This window comes from Leptonychotes weddellii, chromosome 4 (assembly GCF_054177405.1).
Source record: "Leptonychotes weddellii isolate Sample4059 chromosome 4, ASM5417740v2, whole genome shotgun sequence".
Classification (NCBI taxonomy): Eukaryota; Metazoa; Chordata; class Mammalia; order Carnivora; family Phocidae; genus Leptonychotes; species Leptonychotes weddellii.
Window position 1 is genome coordinate 10,944,366 of NC_138372.1, and position 22,762 is coordinate 10,967,127.

General features: G+C 39.4%; 1 protein-coding gene and 1 long non-coding RNA gene across 2 annotated transcripts in view; both read right to left on the reverse strand.

Moving 5' to 3' along the window:
• The window catches only part of LOC145721189 (uncharacterized), a 4,316-nt gene extending 3,559 nt beyond the window's left edge, over positions 1–757 (reverse strand). Inside the window, exon 1 of the long non-coding RNA XR_014144691.1 lies at positions 15–757. This is a non-coding gene — a long non-coding RNA (uncharacterized LOC145721189). The remainder of the gene's footprint in view (positions 1–14) is intronic.
• The window catches only part of FBXO42 (F-box protein 42), a 108,922-nt gene that overhangs the window by 65,010 nt on the left and 21,150 nt on the right, over positions 1–22,762 (reverse strand). The window lies entirely within an intron of this gene.

Sequence of the window (22,762 nt, forward strand, 5' to 3'; positions counted from 1 at the left end):
AAATAATGCTGAACCTAAATTACATAATTATAGCAGTTTTTAAAAATGTTGGGTATTTCAATTGTGGGCGTATTTCATCTACTGACATGAAGAAATCTCCAAGATAAACTATTATGCAAAAAATGCATAATACCATAAAGAATAAATCAGGGGCCCCTGGATGGCTCAGTAGGAAGAACGTGTGACTCTTGACCTTGGGGTTGTGAGTTCAAGCCTTGTGTTGGGTGTAGAGATTACTAAAAAAATAAAAAATAAAAACTTAAAAAAAATCAGTGGCTGCCAATCAGAAAATCTTGAAAGCTATTAAAATTCAGATTCCTAAGACCATTCACACCAACCAAATCAAAATCTCTGGGGCATGCACTGGAGGGGTGGGAGGGGTGGGTGGAGGCAGGGATTGGATCTCAGTCATTTTTATCTTTAACAAAGCACCCAAACAACTCTTTCACAGCCAGTCCAACAATGAACAAAAATTATACATCCACTTAGTCTCCATATATATAAATGCATAGAAAAATTACCTAGAAAGACACACATATCAAATTTGAGAGTATAATCTCTGAGGAGGGAAAGACGGAGTCTTTGCCTTTTTAAAATTAATTTTTAACAGGGCGCCTGGGTGGCTCAGTCGGTTGAGCGACTGCCTTCGGCTCAGGTCATGATCCCAGGGTCCTGGGATCGAGTCCCACATCGGACTCCCTGCTCTGCGGGGAGCCTGCTTCTCCCTCTCCCACTCCCCCTGCTTGTGTTCCCTTTCTCGCTGTGTCTCTCTCTGTCAAATAAATAAATAAAATATTTAAAAAAAAAAAATTAATTTTTAACAGCCAAAAATATCATATATACAAAACTGTATAGAGGTGGAACTGTAGAAAACGGTATGGTAATTCCTTAAAAATTTAATCAAAATTACTGTATCTTACAATTCCATTTCTGAATATATACCCCAAAGAACTGAAAGGACAGACTGAAAGAGATTATTTGTACACCCATGTTCACAACCGCATTGTTAACAATAGCAAAAAGGCAGAGATAATCCAAATGTCCATCAGCTGATAAATGGATAAACAAAATGTAGTACATACGCACAATGGAATATTATTCAGCCTTAAACAGGAATGAAATTCTTACACCTGCTACAACATGGAAGAAGCCTGAAGACATTATCTTGTACATTACTGTACATTATCCTGTACTGCAGGATTCCACTTACATGAGGTACCTACAGTAGTAAATACATATAGACACAAAGCAGAATGGTGGCTGCCAGAGGCTGAGGGGAGAGGAGTAGAGAGGGTTATTATTTAATGGGTATGGAATTTCAGTCAAGGAAGATGAAAACACTCTGGGATGGATAGTGGTGATAAGCAACAATGTGAATATATGCAGTGCCATTTAACCACACACTTAAAAATGATTAAAATGGTAAATTTTATGTATATTTTACCACAATTAAAAAAACTGTAGAGAACACAGATGTACAATTCAAAAGATGATAAAATGAACCACCGTGTACCCACATCCAAGTTAGGAATGCCCCCTCATTACCATCCACCTCTGACTCAACCAGAAGTAATCACTGTGCTATTTTATCACTCCCTTACTTTTCCTTATACCTTTAACACATAAGGATATGACAAAGAAATATATTGTTTAGTTGCTGGATGTAGCTGTAGTTCATTTTCACTACAATATAAAACTGTTGTACAAAGACATCACAATTTATCCATTCTACTGTTGAAAAAAATCAGTGTCCCCAGTGTTTGCTCTTATGAAATAATGAGCATTTTTTAAGTTTCTGTAGATTAGGAGTTGCTTTCAAACGTTCCTGACAGCAAACACAGTAAGAAAATACATTTTATCTCACAAATCAGTTCACCTACACATACAGATACATAATTGGGAATAAGTTTCTCAAAATAATACCCTTATAATGAAGTACACAAATATTTTCTGTTGTATTTAACACTTAAGAAAACTGCTGGTCAACGTAGAGATGGTGGTTAAATAAACCATAAGCTTTAAATAAAGCGGGGGGAGGGGGGAGAGAACCAAAGCCCATAAATGCAGTGTTAGGTACATTAAAACTTTTCTAAAAAGAAAAAAAAAAAAAAAAACTGCTGGTCAAATGCCATTAAACTGCCTTCATTCTTACTACTGGGCTACAAGCCATAAGTTGAAGACAACGCTCTAGAATACATGTTTAGGAGTGAAATGTTTAGGAGTGAAATTGCAGGATTGCAGGATGTAGGTACAGGAGTGTACATCTCTACGAGGTAATGTCAAACTGTCTTCAAAAATCATTCCAATTTGGGCACCTGGGTGGCTCAGTTGGTTGGGCGACTGCCTTCGGCTCAGGTCATGATTCTGGAGTCCCAGGATCGAGTCCCGCATCGGACTCCCTGCTCAGCAGGGAGTCTGCTTCTCCCTCTGACCCTCCCCCCTTTCATGTGCTCTCTCTCTCTCTCTCATTCTCTCTCTCAAATAAATAAATAAAATCTTAAAAAAAAAAATCATTCCAGGGGCGCCTGGGTGGCTCAGTTGGTTAAGCGACTGCCTTCGGCTCAGGTCATGATCCTGGAGTCCCTGGATCGAGTCCCACATTGGGCTCCCTGCTTGGCAGGGAGCCTGCTTCTGCCTCTGACCCTCCCCCCTCTCATGTGCTCTCTCTCTCTCATTCTCTCTGTCTCAAATAAATAAATAAAATCTTTAAAAAAAAAAAAATCATTCCAATTTATACTCCTACAGTGTATGCAACAAGTGATTTTAATTTAATTTTTTAAAGTTTATTTATGTTTAAGTAATCTCTATATCTAACATGGGGCTTGAACTCATGACCCTGAGATCGAGTCGCATGCTCTTCCAAACTGAGCCAGCCAAGTGCCCCAATTTGATTTTATTTTAAAATCATAAATGAGTTTTAAAAGTTTATCAAATGTTTTTGCTGCAGTTACTAAAATATATGGTTTTCTGTTTACTGAAGCAAATTATATTAATTGCTTTACTAATGTTAAAATAAGCTTGCATTCCTCAGATAAACTGAACTAGACCATGATTTACTGTATTTTTTATAATGCTGGATTCTGTTTGCTAACATTTGGTTTAGAATTTTTGTATCTATGTTCATGAGAGAGACATGGCCTATAATTTTTCTTTCTTGTATTGTCTATCTCTGGTTTTAGAATCAAAATTATGCTCGTTTTATAAAATGATTTGAGGACTGTTTTTTTTCCCCCCATTGTCTGGAAGAGTTTAAATAAAACAGGGAATTATCTGCTCATTGAATATTTGGCAGACATCACTTGTAAATCTATATAGGCCTAGAGTTTTCTTTGTGAGATTTTTCTGTACCCAGATTCCATTTCTTGTGTAATAGGACTACTTGAGCTTTCTGTTTTTTCTTGAGTCAATTTTGTAATTTCCTATCTTTTTCTAGAAATTTACACTTCATCTAAAACACACCAGCCAGAATCAACTACAGCTTTCATTACCCATATAATTTAAACTTAGACTATTGACAAAACACAGAAATGAACTATACAGATGTCATCTAAGTGACTGGTAAATGCCCTTAAACAAGGTATATATCCTCTGAAAACTTTCCAATTTATGATGTGCATTTAACTTTTTCTAATCTGCAACAGATGTCACTAAAAGTCCTGTTCACTTATACAGCCCTCATAGAAAGCTCATCTTTCTATGGCCTGCTTCTAAATTCCATTTTAACTTCCTTTCTTCCCCACTACATGGTATACTACTTGAGAAAAGAGGCCAAGTCATTTTCGTATTTGTAACATCTGGCACATTAGCAGGTACCTTATCAACCTAAAAACTTTTTTTAAGATTTATTTATTTTAGAGAGAGAAAGAGAATGCAAGCGAAGGGAGGGGCAGGAGGGAGAAAGAATCTCAAGCAGACTCCCCACTGAGTGTGGAGCCTGATGTGGGGCTCAATCCGAGGACCTTGAGATCATGACCTGAGCCGAAATCAGGAGTCAGATGCTCAACCAACTGAGCCACACAGGCACCCCTAAAAACTTTTTTAATGAACGAAGATCACAAGGTCCCTTACTGAAGAGGTTAGTGTTACTCATCTCTGGTTGCCACTCTTAAGGTATTTAGTGGTTAATGTGGAAGGACTCTGTTGGATTCTACTTTCACATAGCCCTCCTTGTGACGAAAGCTCAAAGCCATCCGTAAGACAGTCTGCCTTACTTGGGAGTAGAACATAAAACAGGTTTTCCTTCATTGATAAAGTTACTGAATTAAAAATAAATCTTCAACTACTTGCTGTACCTAACTTCTTGCTAACCAAATGAGTCAACCCCCTAAGAATAAAACTATAAAATGAATAATAGGGATAACACCCAAAAACAAGGGTAAAGTGCCAAGATACTATTCAATGCCAGATTCTGAATACCTGGATTCTTTGAAAATATAACTATTACTTTATGAAAATCTGCATGTTAGATTTAGGGGCTTAGCTAATAAAAAAAACTAAACAGGCACCTGACCCCAAATCACCATCTTTTTTTTGTTTGTTTTTATTTACTTATTTGAGAGACAGAGAGCACGAGCGTAGGGGGTGAGCAGAGGGAGAGAGAGAAGCAGACTCCCCTGCTCAGTGGGGAGCCCGACTCAGGACTTGATCCCAGGACCTGGGATCATGACCTGAGCCGAAGGCAGACGCTTAACCGACTGAACCACCCAGGTGTCCCTTTTTAAGCATTTTAACATTCTAGTAAAATGATCCCAATCCACATTTGTCAAAACCCACAGAACCTGACAACACAAAAAGTGAAACTTAATGTATGCAAATTATGGTGCACCTGGCTGGCTCAGACGAAAGAGCAAGGGACTCATGACCTAGGGGTTGTGAGTTCAAGCCCCATGTCAGGTGCAGACATTAATTAAATAAACTTAAAAAATTTTGGGGCGCCTGGATGGCTCATTCGTTAAGCGCCTGTCTTCGGCTCAGGTCATGATCCCAGGGTCCTGGGATCGAGCCCCGCATCGGGCTCCCTGCTCGGCGGGAAGCCTGCTTCTCCCTCTCCCACTCCCCCTGCTTGTGTTCCCCTCTTGCTGTGTCTCTCTCTGTCAAATAAATAAAATCTTTAAAAATAAATAAATAAATAAAATAAAAAATTAACTTAAAAAATTTTAATGTACGCAAATTAAAAAACTTACTAGGAAGAAATGAGACTATGACAAAAGAATCTAACTGTATTACAAATACATAAAACAGCTGTGGGTAGAGGAAACCATGTAACCTAAGTAACTTTGAAAATGAGTGACATCTGTAAGACTAAATGCAGTCGGCACTACAAATAAGCACTAGACTCTATCTGATGAAGTTGTTTCCTACAGGAGCACAGTTAATAATTCTAATACAGCTATACACATATACTGGACTCGAACAAGTAAGTAAATGGATGGTTGATCGTTGGAGCCAAGTTTCTCGCTTTTGGGGTGGGAATTCATAGATAAGCAAGGGGAAGATGTAATGATCATATGATAGTGCATTAGAGAGGCATTAGTATGAACTCATGTTTAGCTTAATATAGATACAGATAATTAGATACAGAAATATTTACAGACTTATGTATATACATGGGTTAGCATATACACATATATATCCTTGCTCTGTCAGCTGAGGGGGCCTAGAAGCAACAACACCCTCAAGTAGCAACAAGCATACCTTAGCACCCAGATCTTGATTTCTTTTTTTAAAATTTATTTTTTGAGAGAGAGAGAGAAGAGGGGCAGAGGTAGGGGGAGAGAAGCATGGAGCCTGACGTGGGGCCTGATCCCAGGACCCTGAGATCATGACCTGAGCCAAAACCAAGAGCTGGACATTCAGCTGACTAAGCCACCCAGGCACCCCACCCCCCCATATCTTGATTTCTAATACCATTCTCTAATAAAAGGAAGCTGGGCTCCGTGGTGAAATGGCAGAATCCAGGACTAGGACAGAAACTATGCAAGATGAGCCTGAATAAACCTATCGTGTCAGGAAGTAAGGATACAATTCAAAAACAAAACAAAACACTTATAAGATCATGTCAAAAGGACAGAGGAGACAAATGACATGGCCAAAGATGAGACATCTTGAGCACAATATCCATGAGTTCATACTAACATAAATGACTGAATAAGTTAAAAAAAAAAAAAAAAAAAGACAGGAAACAAATCTCCCTTGCAGATTTCCAAATAATTCATATAGAGGGGCGCCTGGGTGGCTCAGTCATTAAGCATCTGCCTTTGGCTCAGGTCATGATTCCGGGGTCCTGGGATCGAGCCCCACATCGGGCTCCCTGCTCAGCGGTGAGCCTGCTTCTCCCTCTGCCTGCAGCTCCCCCTGGTTGTACTCTCGCTCACTCTCTCTCGCCTACGCTCTCTCTCTCTCTAACAAATAAATAAATAAATAAATAAACGTAAGGCAAATGAGATGTTAAATAACCCATTTATGGATACTGTGTCTCTGTCAAATAATAAAATCTTTAAAAAAATAATAATAATTCACATAGATTCTCATACTTCCAATAGGTGGGGCTTAATTTCCCCCATCTTCCTAACTTGTCTCTATCTAGGTAGAATTCTTATTAACATACAGTGTAGCTAGACACTAAGCTAGTTTTTTACAATACATAGCCAGAAGACTACTGCATAGCTTCACTCCTCATACACTGGGTAAATAAAACCTTTGTGTATATGCCAGGAAATTCACAATGGGGAAATGGAGGTTAAAAATAAAGAAATGAAAACCAGGGGCGCCTGGGTGGCTCAGTCGGTTAAGCAACTGCCTTCAGCTCAGGTCATGATCTCAGGGTCCTGGGATCGAGCCCCGCACTGGGCTCCCTGCTTGGTGGGAAGCCTGCTTCTCCCTTTCCCACTCCCCCTGCTTGTGTTCCCTCTCTCGCTTTCTGTCAAATAAATAAATAAAATCTTTAAGAAAGGAAGAAAGGAAAACCAGTAAGTACTTTCCATTAAAAGGCATCACCAAGGCACCCGAGACCTCATTTCCAACTATCATGATTTCCAAGTTGTGATTACCTCCCAAACATACCTTCATATTTGCACCCCAAGAACTAGACTCTGCTAATTTTGTTAGCTGACTTAATAACAGTAGCTGACTTAATAATCATCATCACAAAACCCTTGCTTACAAGTTATTCTTCCCTTTAGCTAAAGTGAACTATCAATATTTATTAATATATATTCAGCTTCTGTGCAAATGAAAAATAGAAATGGTAAAAGAGCTGTATGACAGAAGCACAATCTTAAGGAGGCCAGGCCTCAACTGACCCCCATAACAGGATTTTCTGAAGCGCAGTTTCTTTTTTTTTAAAGATTGTATTTATTTATTCATGAGAGACAGAGAGAGAGGCAGAGGCAGAGGGAGAAGCAGCCTCCCTGGTATTCGATTCCAGGACCCTGGGATCACGACCTGAGCCGAAGGCAGATGCTCAACCGACTGAGCCACCCAGGAGCCCTCTGAAGCCCGGTTTTGATCACGTTTTTAAGCAAACTCTTTAGATCTTCTATTCCTTTGGGAATTTCTTGAAATGATAAAAACATAAAATACTGAGGAGGAAGTCATTACCCTCTGTTATGGACTGAATGTTTGTGTCCCCCTTAAATTCATATGTTGAAGCCCTAACCCCCAGTGGTATGTGGAGATGGGGCATTTTGGAGGTAATTAGGGTTAGATGAAGTCATGAGGGTAGGGCCCTTAATGGGATTAGGGCCCTTGTAAGACGAGCCACCAGAGTTTTCCCTTTCTCTTTTCCTCTCTCCCCCAGCCCCCAAAGACGTCATGTGAGCACACAAGGAGATGGTAGGCACTTACAAGTCAAGAGAAAAGGCTTCAGAATGAACACTACCTTGCTAACACCTTGATATTGGATGTCTCAGTAAAGAAATATATGAGAAATACATTTCTGGTGTTTAAACTGCCTAGCCTATGGTATTCTGTCTTGGCAGCCCAAGCTAAGACACTCTCCTTCCAAACACCTCATAAAAAATGCTAACATAAGTACATAAGAAGTAAGCCACAGTAGATTTATAGCACAACAAACTAACATTTTTTTTTAAGATTTTATTTTTAAGCAATCTCTACAGTCAACATGGAACTCAAACTCACAACCCGAGATCAAACTGCACGCTCCACCAACTGAGCCAGCCAGGAGCCCCAATAAACTAACATTTTAAAGGAAGTACATAAGATGGGTTACTGGTTATATTTTATTACCTTTAATGTTTAGTCACTTATTTTTTTTTTATAATTTTTTTTTTAAAGATTTTATTAATTTATTTGAGACAGAGAGAATGAGAGAGAGAGAGCACACGAGAGGGGGGAGGGTCAGAGGCAGAAGCAGGCTCCCTGCCGAGCAGGGAGCCCGATGCGGGACTCGATCCAGGGACTCCAGGATCACGACCTGAGCCGAAGGCAGTCGCCCAACCAACTGAGCCACCCAGGCGCCCTAATGTTTAGTCACTTATGATGCAGCATATTTTTGCCTTAGAAAAGATCTATTGATTTAAGCGATGCCCTTTTATATTGTGTTCCTTTGTCCTCCCAAAAAAGGTATTGATAAATTGACTGATTCTGGGATAACAAACAGGTAAGGGGAGGCAGGGAAACAAATGAAATAAAAATGTCACTACCCCTCAGCCACCTTCAGTAAAATTTACCACATATACTGAGAGCTTTGTTTATACTTAAAGATGATATTGCAGTACACCTGACTGGCTCAGTCTATGGTTATGCGACTCTTGGTCTCCAGGTTGTGGGTTTGAGCCCAATGTTAGGTAGAGAAATTACTTAAAAATACTATCTTTTTAAAAAAATGTTGTACTTGGGGCATCTGGGTGGCTCAGTCGGTTAAGTGGCTACCTTCGGCTCAGGTCATGATCCCTAGGTCCTGGGATCGAGCCCACGTCTGGTTCCCTGCTCAGTGGAGAGCCTGCTTCTCCCTCTCTCTCTGCCTGCCGCTCTGCCTACTTGTGCTTTCTCTCTCTGTGTCAAATAAATAAATAAAATCTTTTAAAAAAATCAAATAAAAAATGTTGTACTTATATATTAAAATTTTTTTTAAATAAATAAAAATAAAAATTTTAAATTTCTCCAACACAGCAGGAAAGTAGATAATTATTATTATTGAATGAAGGAAGATCAAACATACCTATTTTTATCCAAAAAAAAAGAACATTTATGGAATAGATGAAAAGATTTCATGGATTAAACTTTGATATGTCACCTGGGCAGAAAGTAAATAAAGTTACCTTCCTGGACCCTAGAAAATATAACTTTTTTTTTTTTTAAAGATTTTATTTATTTATTTGACAGAGAGATAGCGAGAGCAGGAACACAAGCAGGGGGAGTGGGAGAGGGAGAAGCAGGCTTCCCGATGAGCAGGGAGCCCGATGCGGGGCTCAATCCCAGGACCCTGAGATCATGACCTGAGCCGAAGGCAGATGCTTAACCGACAGAGCAACCTAGGCGCCCCTTAATATTTAATTCTTTTTTTTTTAAAGATTTTATTTATTTATTTGACAGAGAGAGACACAGCGAGAGAGGGAACACAAGCAGGGGGAGTGGGAGAGGGAGAAGCAGGCTTCCTGCGGAGCGGGGAACCCGATGCGGGGCTCGATCCCAGAACCCTGGGATCATGACCTGAGCCGAAGGCAGACACTTAATGACTGAGCCACCCAGGCGCCCTAGCAAATATATCTTATTTGGTTTAATTCTTCCTATCAACAATAGGAATGTTTTGATAAAATGAACAAAATTACCAGACAATAGCTGCCAAAACATTCCAAGGATTTAAGAATAAGATTAATGTCTCTTTCTCACAAATTTCAATTCAGTCATTTTGAGCTACTTGTTCCTGTAATAGACTCAGCTCTTTTCCCATCTCTGGTCTTTCTTCTTGCTGGCTACCCCGCCTTCCTAAAATACCCTTCTCCTACTTGCCAGCTTGGCAAATTCCTACTTGTTATTTAAGAGTTATCTCTTTTGTGAGATCCTCCCATTCCCTCCAGCTCATTAAGTATTCCTTCTGGCCTTCTATTAATTTTGTACAGTATCTTCATTATCTTAGAGCTGTATAAATATTTGTTGAGTTAGGTGGCCTACAAGACTTAAGCCAACATTAGATAAATAACACAGATAGTTCCCACTTTTCATCACTTCAAAAGTTACAATTCTACTCATTAATAACTTGCCTCATTAAAACCCCTATTTCACTTCTTATTGCTATGGTTTCCAATAAAGGCCAGACAAAGGCAACAGCACAAAAGGTAATCAGGATTCAACATACATGGCCAGAATTCTGCTTTCAGGCAGACAATATGCATTAAGATAGGGTACCTAGGAACATGTGAAATGACCAATGCCAACTGTACTTTTGTATGTGCTGCATCATACTGTACTTCAAATGGGTAATGTGATGGCTGAAAATCTTTAACACCCTAATTTAAATTTAAGAGTCCACATTTAAAAGGATGGAGTCAGGAAAACTGATTTCCATTTTTGATCTTCTTTAAATTTGCTGTGATCTGAGGGAAATTGATTTTGCATACTGTATCAATTAGCTGGTAAAAAAAAAAAACCCACCAGAAATTTCAAAATGGGGCATATTTTATCATTTCTATAAAAATAAGTGAAGATTGTATAGAATATAAATGTATTCAAAGAAAGCTTATTAATATTGAATTCAGCTAAGGCGCCAGGGTGGCTCAGTCAGTCAAGCATCTGCCTTCATCTCAGGTCATGATCCCAGGGTCCTGGGATCGAGTTCCACACTGGGCTCCCTGCCCAGCGGGGAGTCTGCTTCTCCCTCTACCCTTCCCCCCTGCTGGTGATCTCTCGCTCTCACACACACTCTCAAATAAATAAAATCTTTAAAAATATATATATTTATATACGTATACTACCACACAGAAATATGTGAAGGCAAAATTTTGTACTTATTTAAAATTGATTCTACAGACAAAACTAATGCCCTCAGACAACACCTTACTGGTGTTTGGAGTTAAAGGCCAATTGTATGGTTTGTTCTAAACAGCTGACTTTTTTTTTTTTTAAGACCTTATTTATTTGACACAGAACGAGAGAGAGAGACAGAGAGCAAGCACAAGCAGGGGGAATGGCAAGCAGGGCAGAAGCAGGCTCCCTGCTGAGCAAGGAGCCCGGATGCGAGGCTCGATCCCAGGACCCCGGGATCATGACCTGAGCCAAAGGCAGACGCTTAACCAACTGAGCCACCCAGGCTCCCCATAAACAGCTGACTTTTAAATATTCTTTTAAAAGAAACTCACAAGTAAGAACACAATATAAAACAAAATACTCCTAATTTCACTGCTTCACATGTTCTATTCTGGATCAGTTTACAAACTCTAAAATCAAACTGACATGCATTTATAAAATTCCCACTCACACAGTAACACTGTCATACAGAAGAAAGATGATACTTATGTTATTAAAAGTTATCTATTTCTGAGACGCCTTGGTGGCTCAGTCGTTAAGCGTCTGCCTTCGGCTCAGGTCGTGATCCCAGGGTCCTGGGATCAAGCCCCGCATCGGGCTCCCTGCTCGGCGGGAAGCCTGCTTCTCCCTCTCCCCCTGCTTGTGTTCCCTCTCTCGCTGTCTCTCTCTCTGTCAAATAAATAAATAAAATCTTAAAAAAAAAAAAGAGTTATCTACTTCTCTCTCACTTCTTTTAAGCTGCAAACCATAAATCCAAACTTCAGGAGAAATGTTAAGTAGAGAGTGCATGAAAATGAACTATATAGGCAAACAGGTATACAGACACATTCAAATTCTCTTATTCTTATCCACGAAATTCTTTGGATGAAAGCAAACCCTCACTAAATGGGAGTTTTAGAAAGGTAAACAGTGACCTTGATGTATTATCAAGAAGAAAAGAAAAATTTTTAAGAAATAAATTACCTAATTTTATATCAAGTTGGTGGCATAACACCACAGAGTAAGGATTAGTTCAAGCACCTTTAAAATATAGCATTTTTGACTACGTATCTTCTGTGAGTTATATTTTAAGTACAAAAGCATAGGACACTTGGCTGGCTCAGCTGGTAGAGCACGTGACTCTTGGTCTCAGGGTCATGAGTTCAAGCCCCATGTTGGGCACAGATGGTCTCAGGGTCATGAGTTCAAGCCCCATGTTGGGCACAGATGGTCTCAGGGTCATGAGTTCAAGCCCCATGTTGGGCACAGAGCTTAAAAAAAAAAATTAAGTACGAAAAAAATCCATATAAGAAACAATAAAGCTATACTTAATAGTCTTATTGTTAGTAACAATACTATCATTATTATTTTGAAACTAATATAGGTAAAGTACAGGGTAAAGCCAACAAAAAATTACGTTAACTATTAAAAACCAAAAAAAATTAGCATAAATGGAGAGCTATAAGTATAAAATTAAAGAGAGTAAATAAAAACCCTGTAACTGGGGAACCTGGGCAGCTCAGTCAGTTGGGTGTCTGACTCTTGGTTTCAGCTCAGGTCATGATCTCGGGTCATGGGATCAAGTCCCATGTCGGAGAGCCCTTGGCATTAGGGTGGGCTTGAGATTGTTTCCTCCCCCCTCCCCATTCTGCTCCTCCCCCTGCTCGTGCTTTCTCTCTCTCTTTCTCAAATACATAAATTTAAAAAAATAATAAAAACCCTGTAATTGTACATTTGAATCAGAAGTATCAGTGGGAACTCGTTTTTTTCATCTCCTGGGGTGGTAAAGCATAAGACTCTTCATCGACTCTAGATCTCGGGGTCATGAGTTCAAGCCCCAGGTTGGGTGTAGAGATTACATAAACAAAAGAAAGAAAAGAAGAGAAGAGAAAAGAAGGAAGGAAAAAAGAAAGATTTTTCTAACTCTGTCTACTGAAAAAGATTCAAAAGCAATGAGTAGCAAAGAGTATTCCAGAACCCCGACTGCGGTCTTTATATCCTATTTTCCACTAAAAAGATAAGTCTCCTTGAAGAAATGGCTATTTCTAAAATTGGGGCAGGAAATGTACAAGGTGAGCCTGGAACATCTTCTTGTGCCCAAAGCAAGGAGACTATTAAAGACTAATACAGTCTTGTCAAAAGGTCACAGGACCCCAAAAAAAGGCACTCCCACAGGCCTAAGAGGAAACAATTTGAGCATCAAAACTACAAAAAACAAAACTATGGATTCAAACATATGAAATATATAAAAATCTGTACATTTATAATGCTACTAAAGAAAATTCATGGTCATCGGGGAGGCTGCTAAAGGGACTAATTCATGATTACTCTCAAATTACTTGAAAAACAAGGGAAAGAATCAAATCCCTTTCCTGCCTTTCCTATACTAATCAACAGGGTAACCAAATAGTTAATGTGGTAAAATTCTTTCTGAGGAATTCCACTTATATGAAGAAGGAAGGACAGAATAAGAAAAGTACCATTTTGCAAGCCCTAATAATTTATAATCAACAAAAGGTACTAAAAACATTACATGAAATGTTGATAGAAAACATTCTATTTTTTTAAAGATTTTATTTATTTATTTAATTGACAGAGAGAGAGAATGAGAGCGTGAGAGGGAACACAAGCAGGGGGAGTGGGAGAGGGAGAAGCAGGCTTCCTGCTGAGCAGGGAGCCTGATGCAGGGCTCGATCCCAGGATCCTGGGATCATGACCTGAGCCAAAGGCAGTCACTTAACCAACTGAGCCACCCAGGTGCCCCGAAAGAAAACATTCTAATGGAGAGATCAGGCTACTATCATCTGAACCCAGAGCCCGATCTGAGGATGGTTAGAAGTGAGACCTCTAGAAATTAGGCATCATGAGCCAAACAATGGGAAGTATGCAGCATTGCCTGTGAAGCACTCTTTTTTTTTAAGATGTTATTTATTTATTTGACAGAGAGAGACACAGCGAGAGAAGGAACACAAGCAGGGGGAGTGGGAGAGGGAGAAGCAGGCTTCCCGCGGAGCAGGGAGCCCGATGCGGGGCTCGATCCCAGGACCCTGGGATCATGACCTGAGCCAAAGGCAGACGCCTAACGACTGAGCCACCCAGGCGCCTGTGAAGCACTCTTGCTTTAAATTTTTAATTTCATTATTTAGCCTCTAGATTAAGCTAAATGATACCACAAGAAAGCAATCAGACAAATGCAGATCATGGGACATTCTGCTATTCAAAAGACTGATTGGGGCGCCTGGGTGGCTCAGCTGTTAAGCGTCTGCCTTCGGCTCAGGTCATGATCCCAGGATCCTGGGATCGAGCCCCGCATCGGGCTCCCTGCTCGGCGGGAAGCCTGCTTCTCCCTCTCCCACTCCCCCTGCTTGTGTTCCCTCTCTCTCTCTGTCTCTCTCTGTCAAATAAATTAAAAAATCTAAAAAAAAAAAAAAGACTGATTGCCTAGGCTGTCTGCCTGGAGGCAATTTTTGGATCTCAACGAAGTGAAGAGGGAACCAAAGGAGCCCAACAACCTCTCCTGAGTTGAGAAGATAGGTAACGGTTCAGGGAGGCTGAAGAGGCTAGAACTTCAGGGCAAAATTCCAGAAAGGAAGGAAGCTACACAGAAAAAGAACTACAAAAATCTGCATAGTATCCCCTTGAATCTTTGCTAAGTATTGTGCAACACTTGCACGATGAGTCATGGTATTGTATGGGTGGAGGTTTCTGTGATTTGTCCTGCATAACCTACCACCCAGACCTACACGTATGCAGGCAGCCTAAAAAATGTTGTTTGTGAGACTTGTGCCGCATAAGTGATCTTGGGAACCTGATTAGTTGACATTAGCTGGCCTCCAGGTCAGAACTGGCCCTTCTAGTCTGCATGCCAAGAGCTATAAATTTTGCCTTGCATCCCCTCCGGCTCCAGGCTGGGCTGGCCCCCCAGAATGGAATCCGGGAAGGGAGGCAAACACACCTAGCCCAGCCTCCTTGAATATGTAAGACATGATAACATAGAAACGCAGCTCGCTCCAAACTGCACGTAGGCAAACAAATGTTTAACTTCAGACCCCATCATTTGCCCTATAAATACCGCCCTTCTGCAAATGGCGCTTCACCCGGGCCTCTCACTGGGGATTCCAGCCTGGCTGTCTCTGTGGGGCTTCCCCAGCTGATGAGGTTGGATGTTGTAAGTCCCCAATTTGATGTAACTCTGTCGTATTCTCCTTTACTGCTTACTATTGTCCTCACCTATACAACAGATTTCCCTTTTCTTCTTTAAGTTTCTGTTAGATTTTTGTAATATCAATACAAAGTTTTTTCCCCCTTTGAAACTAAGAGTACGGCTGCTGTGAATCTTTTCTTCAGAACAGTCAGGCAAAGAATGACAGGGAAGTTATAAGCTGGTCAGTTCTCATAGCTCACAAGCACAAAAACATTCAAGCTCCAGCAAACTGGGGTAAAGAGTCCTTGGTGATCACCTGAGATACTCAGTAGAGACTCTATACAGGATTCACCCCTCAGTATAGTGCTCAATTGTCCCTGCAATGAAGGCGACTCTAGATCTACCGTAGCAAAACCTAAAAACAGAGCTCAAAACCATGAAACTGATCAGCAGGCAACCTATCGTCTGCGAAAACACTCTAAAGAAAGGCAACGAAAGCCAGACACTCATCCAACACCCAACCAAAAATTACTACATGTGCCAAAAGACAAAAACAAAAACAAAACCATACTAAGAGAAAGTCAGTCAACAGGAACAAACTTGGAAATGGCAGATGGAACTGAAAGACAAGGACATTAAAACTTTGAGAATGTTATTATGTTCAAGCACTTAAAAAGAAACAAGCTGTAATAGCGAAAGAAATGAAAAATATTTAAAAGAAGAAACTTCTAGGAAGGAAAAATACAATATATGAAATTAAAATATCATTGTGTGCAATTAATGGCAGATTAGAGCATGCATAAGAAAAATTTCCATTGAAATATAAGATCCAGCAACAAAACTACCCAAGAAACACGTAGGGAAAAAAAAAGAAAAAAATTAACAAAGCCTCAGTAACCTTTAGGACAGTATCAGAAAGTCTAGCACACATGTAATTGGAGTCCTGATGGAATAGAGGGGAGGGGCCAGATAATCAGATAAAGTTTTTAAGAAATAAAGGAGAAAAATTTTCCCAATCTCGTGAAAACTATAAACCCAGAGACGCAAGAATCTGAACAAACCAAGCAGGATAAAACACATACACAGAGACAAAACCACACCAAGGCATATCATAATCGAACTGCTGAAAACCTATGATAATGACTGTCAGAAACTATGAACGCCAGAAGACAAAGAAATGGCATCTTTAAAGTGCTGGACGAAAAAAAAAATCAACTGGAAATTCTATATGCACGAAAATATCTTTTTTTTTTTTTTTAAAGATTTTATTTATTTATTTGAGAGAGAGAGAGAATGAGAGACAGAGAGCACGAGAGGGAAGAGGGCAGAGGGGGAAGCAGACCCCCCGCTGAGCAGGGAGCCTGATGCGGGACTCGATCCCGGGACTCCAGGATCATGACCTGAGCCGAAGGCAGTCGCTTAACCAACTGAGCCACCCAGGCGCCCTGCACGAAAATATCTTTAAAGATAAAAGTGCAGGGGGCTCCTGGCTGGCTCAGTCGGAAGAGCATGTGACTCTTGATCTCATGAGTTTGAGCCCCACATGGGGTACAGATTAAATTAAAAAACTTAAAAAAAAAAGTGAAATAAAAATATTTTCAGACAGACAAGGTGGAAAGAATATAACACCAATACACCTGCATGACAAGAAATGTTAAAGGTGGAAGGACAGTATCAGCTAAAAATTTGGATATACACTAAGAAATGAAGAGCACAGGAAATCATATATGATTAAACATAAAAGACTTCTGTTTTCTCACTTTTAAAATTTCCTTAAAAGGTAACTGACTGTTTAGGGGCACCTGGGTGGAACAGTCAGTTAAGTGTCCAACTCTTAGTTTCGGCTCAGGTTGTGATCTCGTCGTGAGATCAGCCTTGCACTGGGCTTCAGAGTCTGCTTGGGATTCTCTCTCCCTCTCCCTCTGCTCCTTCCACTCATGCTCTCTCTCAAATAAATAAATATATTTTTTAAAAAAAGTGATTGTCTAAAGCAAAAATAAGGGGCCCCAGGTGGCTCAGTTAGTTAGGCATCTGCCTTTGGCTCAGCTCATGATCCCAGGGTCCTGGGATCAAGTCCCACATTAGGCTCCTTGCTCAGCTCTGCCCTTCTGCCTGCTCTCTCTAATAAATGAAATCTTTAAAAAAATAAAAAATAAAGCAAAAATAATAGAGTTTAAGGTTTATAACACATATAGAAATAAAATGTATATTATAGGCGTGCCTGGGTGGCTCAGTCAGTTGAGCCACTGACTCTTGATTTTGGCTTGGGTCAGGATCTCAGGGTCATGAGATCAAGACCGCATCAAGTTTCATGCTCAGCATGGAATCTACTTATCCCTCTCTCTCCCCCTCTGCCCCTATCACCCTCTTGTGCACAAGCACACTCTCTCTCTCTAAAGAAATAAAATCTTTTTAAAAATTTATATTGTAGGGCACCTGGGTGGCTCAGTCAGTTAAGCAGCTGCCTTCAGCTCAGGTCATGATCCCAGGGTCCTGGGATTGGGTCCCGCATCGGGCTCCCTGCTCGGCAGAGAGCCTGCTTCTTCCTCTCCCTCCGCCTGCCTCTCTGCCTGCCTCTCTGCCTACTTGTGCTCCCCCCTCTCTCTGTCAAATAAATAAACATCTTTTTAGAAAAATTTATATTGTACATTGTAGACTGTGATCAATTATATATTGTGAACCCTAAAACCACACACACACACGAGGTGTAGCTAATAAGCCAACAGTGGAAATAAAATGGATTACTAAAAAATACTCAGTTACTTAATACAAAAGAAGGTAGGAAAAGATAAAAGGAACAAAGCACAGGTGGTACAAAGAGAAAATAGAAAAATAGTAAATTAAAATCTGTATCAAAATATATTAAATATAGGGGCGCCTGGGTGGCTCAGTCGTTGGGCGTCTGCCTTCGGCTCAGGTCATGATTCCAAGTCCTGGGATCCAGCCCCGCATCGGGCTCCCTGCTCGGCGGGAAGCCTGCTTCTCCCTCTCCCACTCCCCCTGCTTGTATTCCCTCTCCCGCTGTGTCTCTCTCTGTCAAATAAATAAATAAAATCTTTAAAATATATATATATATATTAAATATATATGGTCTAAAGTCTCCAATAAAAAAATAGAGATTACCGGACTGGCTAAAAAAGCAAAACCTAATTACACGCTATCTACAAAAAATGTACTTTAAATATAAAGGTGCAGAGAGGCTAAAAGTCACAGGATGAGACAGACAGAAAGGAAACACCAAGCGTTAGAAAGCTAGTGTCTGGGATGTCTGGGTGGCTCAGTCTGTTAAGCATCTGTCTTCAGCTCAGGCAGTGATCCCAGGGTCCTGGGATCCAGTCCCAGCATCGGGCTCCTTGCTCCACCAGGAGCCAGCTTCTCCCTCTGCCTGCCACTCCCCCTGCTTGCGCTCTCTTTCTTTCTCTCTCTGACAAATAAATAAGTAAAATCTAAAAGAAAAAAAAGAAAAAAGAAAGCTACGGTGTCTATATTAATGACAGACATCGTAGGCTTCAAAACAATATTAACAAGAAAAAAAGAGGGACACTTCACAATGATATTTCACAATGACAGGTAAATTCATCAAAAAGAAATAATCCTAAAAAAATGTGTATATTGTCAATAAGAGCTGCAAAATACAGGAAGGAAAAAAGAAAACAAAAAACAAACCCAAGACCCGAAAATCAGTTAAAGATGAATACGTATTTATCTGTGAAATGAGAGGATATGTAGAATTTGCTTCAAAACACTCCACACCATGATGTAATGTATGGTGATTAACATAACATAAAAAAAAAAAAAAGACACTCCACCACACCCCAGCCCAAAAGCACGAAGACAGATGAAATAAGACAGGTAACATGTCAGTAATTTTTTGAGCTAAGTGAGGAGTACAGAGAGATTCACTACAGTAGCCTATTTATGAATATATTTGAAATTTCCCCTTATATAAAGTTAAAGAAGGAAGAAAAAGGTTTGACCAAACTCTGTGCACTAATTAAGGGCATACTTAATGAGGGGTTGCTGAGAACAGTGGCAAAACTGATGCTGCCAGAAGAATTCTCAAAACAAAGGTGCCACAGTAGTTGGGAAAATGGTACAGAAATACTTTTGTATGCATATGAATAAAATTAGACTGGCAAGGAAAGTATATCTTGGAATCACAATTGCCTGCAAAAGCTCTATTTAAATTTTTGAATTCTATTTAAGTATTTCTTTTAAAAGCCTTCATTTCCTTAGCTATAAAATGTGAGTAATAATAATACCTATCTCATAAAGCCATTGTGAGGATTAAATGCTTTAATGCATGTAAATTCTTCAAAAAGAATAAGGCATATACAGTAAATACTCAAATGTTTTTTGCACTTTGTTTTACATTTCTATTTGCAGAAGTATGGTTAAAGTACAACATTTTTTTTATTTTTTTATTTTTTTAAAGATTTATTTATTTGACAGAGAGAGACACAGCGAGAGAGGGAACACAAGCATGGGGAGTGGGAGAGGAAGAAGCAGGCTTCCCGCAGGGCAGGGAGCCCAATGCGGGGCTCGATCCCAGGACCCCGGGATCACGACCCGAGCCAAAGGCAGACGCTTAACGACTGAGCCACCCAGGTGCCCCATAAAGTACAACATTTTAAACAAGCCAGTAGTAAGAGTAAATTTGTTTTACCATATATACCAATTTTTTTTAAAGATTTTATTTATTTATTTGACAGAGAGACAAAGAGGGAGGGAGAGAGCACGAGCCAGGGGGAGAGGTAGAGGAAGAAGCAGACTCTCCACTGAGCAGGGAGCCCAACACGGGGCTCGATCCCAGGACTCTAGGATCATGACCTGAGCTGAAGGCAGACACTCAAACGACTGAGCCACCCAGGCGCCCCATATATACCAATTTTTTACCAGAAGATGTGTTTCCTTTGAGGAAAGCAGTTGTATATTCTACAACAGTAAGTTAGATGAATCAATGTTCTTAATAAGCACAAAAATGTAAACATACTGGGCTTTATTTCAAACTGATTTGGAAAATAGTGTTCCCTATATTGTTACATAGGATGGTAAACATTATTCAAAGAAAAAGTTGCACTTTACAATCACTTACACCAAGAGTTCTAAGCCTAGCAAACAATTTTCCATTGAAAGCAGTGCCAAATATTACAGGTCCAAAAGGAGATAAAACAGTCGGCCAGGATCAGTTGGTTTCCCTTGATTTTGGTTTCCAATGAGCATAATGCTTTAGTCAGAGCTCCTCTGGAGAGGTCTTTGCACACACAAGGCATACACAGAAAAATAATAATACATGTGTGTATATATTCTGTATCTTTTTTTTTTTTTAAAGATTTTATTTATTTATTTGAGAGAGAGAGAATGAGAGACAGAGAGCACGAGAGGGAGGAGGGTCAGAGGGAGAAGCAGACTCCCTGCCGAGCAGGGAACCCGATGCGGGACTCGATCCCGGGACTCCAAGATCATGACCTGAGCCGAAGGCAGTCGCTTAACCAACTGAGCCACCCAGGCGCCCCATTTCTGTATCTTTTTAATGTCAAGTAATATCCACAATTAAAAACCTCATACTGTTATCTTTAAAATTTCCTGAAACTATTTTTCATCATGTAACATGTGTTGCTTGATTTCCAAATCATTTTAGAAGCTCTGGTTTCACTTTGGTAGAAGAATTACTGTCACTCCGTACAAATAACATTCCTACTTCTGCCAGAGTAGAACTTTTTTTTTTAAAAGATTTTATTTATTTATTTGACAGAGAGGGAGAGAGAGCGCACAAGCAGGGGGAGCAGTAGAGGGAGAGGGAGAAGCAGGCTCTCTGCTGAGCAGGAAGCCTGATGTGGGGCTTGATCCCAGAACCCTGGGATAACGACCTGAGCTGAAGAGAGACCCCCGACCGAGTCACCCAGGCACCCCAGAGTAAAACATTTTGTATGTAAATAAAAAATACTTTCTTTTAAATTTACAAAAGCAAACAATTTTCTAATTACGGTCCTTTACAAACAATTAGTATGGGAACTATACTGATAAAGTAAATCTAGGCAATTTATTTATACTAAGCTCATTTGCTTATTATTACACTAGGAGAGAAAATATATTCTCTTATTTTCCTCCAAAATTATCTATAGTTGACTTCTTGAATTCAGGAAGCCCTAATACAACAAAAACCTTTTAAAATAAGCTTAGCCACAAATTCTGTTTATAAAATGCAGCAGTACTTGAGGGAAGCCTAGAGTTACTGTTCTAAGTGTTTAATTTTATAAAGAAAAGCCTACTTAACAAAAACAGATTACCATAATTATCTTCATTATTATTTCCTATTTACATAGTGCTATGGCCAGAACCAGGAGCTATTTGCAAACTTAAAGAATTGAAGGAAAAAAAAGTATTCTTCAGACTTTAAACAACACAGTTACACCAAATTCTACAAATGTTTAGTGTCTACCAAAATCTGATTTAGAAAGAAATGCAAAATCATATACATGCATACATCCATATGTGTGTGTGTATGTGTGTATATATATATATACACACACACATAGAGAGAGAGAGAGAGGGAGTGAGGGAGGGACACACACATATATTCATGGGGAGTGGGGAAACGCTTAAGATTTAGATGTTACAAGAAATTATTATTAACAACACTCACCCACAGTGGTACTGATTTCAGATTTGTAATAATCAAGATGTTAGTCATTTATATGCAAAGATGCAAAGAGTCACCCGGACTCTTCTATTTTAAATTTTCATGTTTTCTAGTCGGAACGGACATTGGCAGTTTTTTTACATTGCTGAGCCCCCTCTGCTGGTTTAGCAGCAGTAGTTATCCAAAAATTAGTTGCAGCACTAATGAATACACCTTCATTAAATTAATGAAATAAATTAATTGGTATTTCATTATATACATATTTCATAGAATGAATATTTTCAGTTTAAAGTTGCATTAACTTTAGACCTAAAAACGGAAGTTGTTAGTAAAAAAAAAAAGTTATGTACATTAGTAAAGAAAGACATGCTTCACCAACTCTTTTTTTTTTTAAGTTTATTTTTAAGTAATCTCTACACCCAACATGGGGCTTGAACTCAGACCCCAAGATAACAGCTGCACACTCTACTGACTGAGCCAGCCAGGTGCCCCTTCACGAACTCATTTTTTACAGTCACAAAAATGAGTACATAAAACTAAATCTAATTTGTACGATATTGCCCATTTAAAAATAAAAATTATCAGTTATATTAATACCTACACAATTCTATCACTACATAGTGTTATGAATACATGAATATGTAGTAAAACATACAAACATGCCTGGGAATAATGAACAAAATTCACTGAGGTTATTTTAGAGAGTGATCAAGGCAATTGGAAGGGGAACACAGAGGGTTTCAACTGATACCTGTGTCTTTCATTTTCCTTTTAAAAAAAAATCTGAAGCAAATATGGCAAAAGGACAAACCTGATAAAACTAGTTGAAATGTTAAAAAAAATTTTATTGCCTCTAAAAATATTTTTCTGTAAAATGTGGTATAAAACATTGTATTTCTTTAAAAAAAGAAAAAAGAAAAAACTAGGAAAATGAAGTATCACTCTTGAATCACTCTACTGGATACTTCGAATTAAGTGAGTTAAATATTAGAGTGAAATTAAACTTCAAG